Genomic DNA, 4,355 nt, shown 5'->3' with positions numbered 1-4,355 from the left:
AAGTGAAAACTTTTACCAGGAATTGTGGATAAATGGACGGATATGAAAATTTGTTAAAAATGTCACATCCTCCCAGGGGGAAATTTTGTCTAGACTTCCATCACTTTATACAGTAACATTTTATGTGAAACTGTATCAGATTTGTGTGAGGTGCTGGGATCAGAGATCTCTCTTGTAACCAGCCTTTAAGCAATGGCACAGTTGAGACACAGGCAGCCCATAGAGGCAATTTGTCACCTGATTTTGTGGCAGGGTGACTTTTGCCTCCCGGACCCGCTAAACCAGGCAAGAATACGTAGCTGGAAAATACAACCCGCTGTCACTCCTTCAAGAAGAGAAGAACTTGCAATATATCGGTAAAAAAAAGTAGTTTTTATTCAGGTCTGTATTCCTGCAGGGAAAAAAAAGATCTTTAAAAATGCGTTTGGTACCTAGAGGAGCTTTGCCAAAAACTAGCATCTCATTGTTGAAAGTGAATAAATAGTCACACCAATTAAAATAATTAAAAATACATTGGTACGTTAATGAAATTTCCACAGCTCGTCATTAGACAGAATATCTAAACAGCAAAAAAATTACTGGAAATGGAAAGAACAAACAAGCAAAAAAGTATGCAAGCTGACATATGTAAGATAAAGTAATGAATCAATATAATTAAAGACATAATGCCAACGCTTGTAATAAATATATCTGAAATTGATTCTTATGAAAAGGATCAATTAAATAAGTTGCAAAATATAAATATATTATAAATATTATATATATATATATATATATATATATATATATATATATATATATATAAAGAAAACACAACACATCATACTGGGAATATAGAGCTAAAGGTCTTCTATTGGCCAAATTAAAAATCCAATACACCACACGCTCATTAACGTAAATGAGTATATCACCACCTCTAGGGGAATTGATAACTCGTTATATTCCCATAAATGTAAAATAATTAAGGTTACCATTGTTACACAAAGCAATATGTTTACCAAGAGGACAAAAAGATGTGTGTGAGTCAATACTCACATATTGTACACCACATTTAACACATGTAATCAAATTATGGGTGGCACAATTTATAAATTATAAATGGTTTAATATAAAAAGTATGTGATATGACAGCATTATATAAATATATTCAGGGCTAATACAAACCATTGTGTGGCAATCTGTTCAAAAACAGAACTATGCATAGGACACGGGGTCATGCGTTTAGACTGGAATAAAGGAGATTTCGTCTAAGGCAGAGGAAAGGGTTTTTTACAGTAAGGACAATAAGGATGTGGAATTCTCTGCCTGCAGAGGTAGCTTTATCGGAGTCTGTACAGACGTTTAAACTGCACCTGGATGAATACTTGGAAAAACATAAAATTCAGGGATATAATCTTTAATTATGGAGAAACGGGTTATTGATCCAAGGAGAAATCTGACTGACATTTTGGGGTTAAGAAGGATTTTTTTCCCTGGTTAGTGCAAAATTGGAAAGAGCCAAACTGGGGGGTTTTGCCTTCTTTTGAATCAACAGCAAAAAATTTACAGATATAGGAAAGGCTGAACTTGATGGACGCATGTCTTTTTTCAGCCTATATAACTATGTATGTACTATGTCTATTTACTATAGGTGTAAAATGGTTTGCTATATATACAAAGAACATCATTTACACATTCTATGTCTACAGCGTGTAGCCATGAAGGGATTTCTTGTGGGCTTACATGTAAAAAGGTAGGAGACAATAAATTGCCCAATGTTTTAGATTTGCTCAGCGCAAATGTAACACCTTCTCTCCAAATGTTATTATAACTGGCATCTGTTCTCAATACCCTGAGATGTTTTCATAATTTTATTGAATTCTCTGCTATATGGGATAGAAAAGACTATACTATTATTATTTGCAAAACTTGATAAAGGAGATGAATAATCAATTAATAGATCCTCCATAGACCTTTCATTGGCCAATGTATAAGATCATAATATCAAATTTCTTTATTTTAATCTCTCTACCAGATCCTGTGCTTGATTATCAGAAGGTAATTGATCAATGCAATTTTCCTTGATGTAATCAACAGCTCTACAGGAATATCTCTAAAAACCTTTTATGGGTGACAACTTCTAGCATTTCCTGCTACTTGTTTTCTATGTTTTAGAAGTTACTCAGCAATCAACAACAATCAAAACAAGATCTAAAAAGTAAACTGTATCAGGATGTGAATCATACTGTATGTAAATACAAGAGTTAAATTAATAGGATTTATGTAATCAAAATAGTTGTTTATGAGTAATGCATCACCTGCCCATAAAATAGGGGATGTATTACTTATCAACAACTTTATTGATTATTGATCACCTGCCCATACAAAAAGGAGATCATATATTAATCTCCCAAAATATTTAATGCATTGAGATAATGGATTCTCTAAATTATAAATAAAATGTTCCTCCCAAAGGGTTGGCATATGAGGGGGCAAAATGCTACTCCATAGCCTTCCCTAAAGTTGGAGAAATATATTACCGTTAAAACTAAAAAAATTATGTGTAAGTAAAAACTGAATGGCTTGTAACAAAAAAAATCAATAGTGCCCTGAGCACAAAATAAAACAACGGTTGAGATGGTTTAGCTCTATATATTTATTGCACCTCATCGATGTTTAAAATTCCTCTATTTATACCCTAATCCAAAATATCAGATACATTCTTAAAGTATCTGTCAGTAGGATGAAAAGGATGAAAACTTTGGAATCAAGAACTATTTTTGTATTGGAAGCAATCTCCTTCAAAGCTTTTTGCTGACATGTTGGGGTGAGATTACCCAATATGTTGTTTTTTTATTTTCTGACAATTTAACAAGATCATGATCAACCAAATTTTGGTAAGTATCCATAAGGAAACCTCTTTGTTGTGGCTGTGTTTCTGTATTTACTTCCAGTCAGTTACTGATCTGAAACCATTCTTCCGACTGACAAATACATACAGTATCTCACAAAAGTGAGTATACCCCTCACATTTTTGTAAATATTTTATTATATCTTTTCATGTGACAACACTGAAGAAATGACACTCTGCTACAATGTAAAGTAGTGAGTGTACAGCCCGTAAAACAGTGTAAATTTGCTGTTCCCTTAAAAATAACAACACACTAATGTCTAAACATTGGCAATAAAAAAGTAAGTACACCCCTAAGTGGAAATGTCCAAATTGAGCCCAATTAGCTATTTCCCCTCCCCAGTGTAATGTGACTCATTAGTGTTACAAGGTCGCAGGTGTGAATGGGGAGCAGGTGTGTTAAATTTGGTGTTATCGCTCTCTCACTCTCTCATACTGGTCACTGGAAGTTCAACATGGCACCTCATGGCAACAACCTCTCTGAGGATCTGAAAAAAAGAGCTGTTGCTCTACAGAAAGATGGCCTAGGCTATAAGAAGATTGCAAAGACCCTGACCCTGACACTGAGCTGGAGCACAGTGGGCAAGACCATACAGTGGTTTCACAGGACAGGTTTCACTCAGAACAGGCCACGCCATGGTTGACCAAAGAAGCTGAGTGCACATGCTCAGCATCATATCCAGAGGTTGTCTTTGGGAAATAGACGTACGAGTGCTGCCAGCATTGCTGCAGAGGTTGAAGGGGTGGGGGGTCAGCCTGTCAGTGCTCAGACCATACACCGCACACTGCATCAAATTGGTCTGCATTGCTGTTGTCCCAGAAGGAAGCCTCTTCTAAAGATGATGCACAAGAAAGCTTGCAAACAGTTTGCCAAAGACAAGCAGACTAAGGACATGGATTACTGGAGCCATGTCTTGTGGTCCGATGAGACCAAGATAAACTTATTTGATTCAGATGGTGTCAAGCGTGTGTGGCGGTAACCAGGTGGGGAACCATGAATGCCAATGTGTACTGTGACATACTGAAGCATACTTCGGAGACTGGGACGCAGGGTGGTATACCAACATGATAACGACCCCAAACACACCTCCAATATGACCTCTGCCTTGCTATAGAAGCTGAGGATAAAGGTGATGGACTGGCCAAGCATGTCTCCAGACCTAAAACCTATTGAGCATCTGTGGGGCATCCTCAAATGGAAGGTGGGGGAGCGCAAGGTCTCTAACATCCACCAGCTCCGTGATGTCGTCATGGAGGAGTGGAAGAGGACTTCTGTGGCAACCTGTGAAGCTCTGGTGAACTCCATGCCCAAGAGGGTTAAGGCAGTGCTGGAAAATAATGGTGGCCACACAAAATATTGACACTTTGGGCCTAATTTGGGGTGTACTCACTTTTGTTGCCAAGGTTTTAGGTTAATGGCTGCGTGTTGAGTTATTTTGAGGGGACAGCAAATTTACACTGCTAT

Source organism: Sceloporus occidentalis, unplaced genomic scaffold, assembly GCF_023333645.1.
Source record: "Sceloporus occidentalis isolate IW3139 unplaced genomic scaffold, rSceOcc1.0.p SCAF_139, whole genome shotgun sequence".
Classification (NCBI taxonomy): Eukaryota; Metazoa; Chordata; class Lepidosauria; order Squamata; family Phrynosomatidae; genus Sceloporus; species Sceloporus occidentalis.
The sequence above is the reverse complement of the archived record's forward strand: the minus strand, read 5'-3'. Positions refer to the sequence as shown.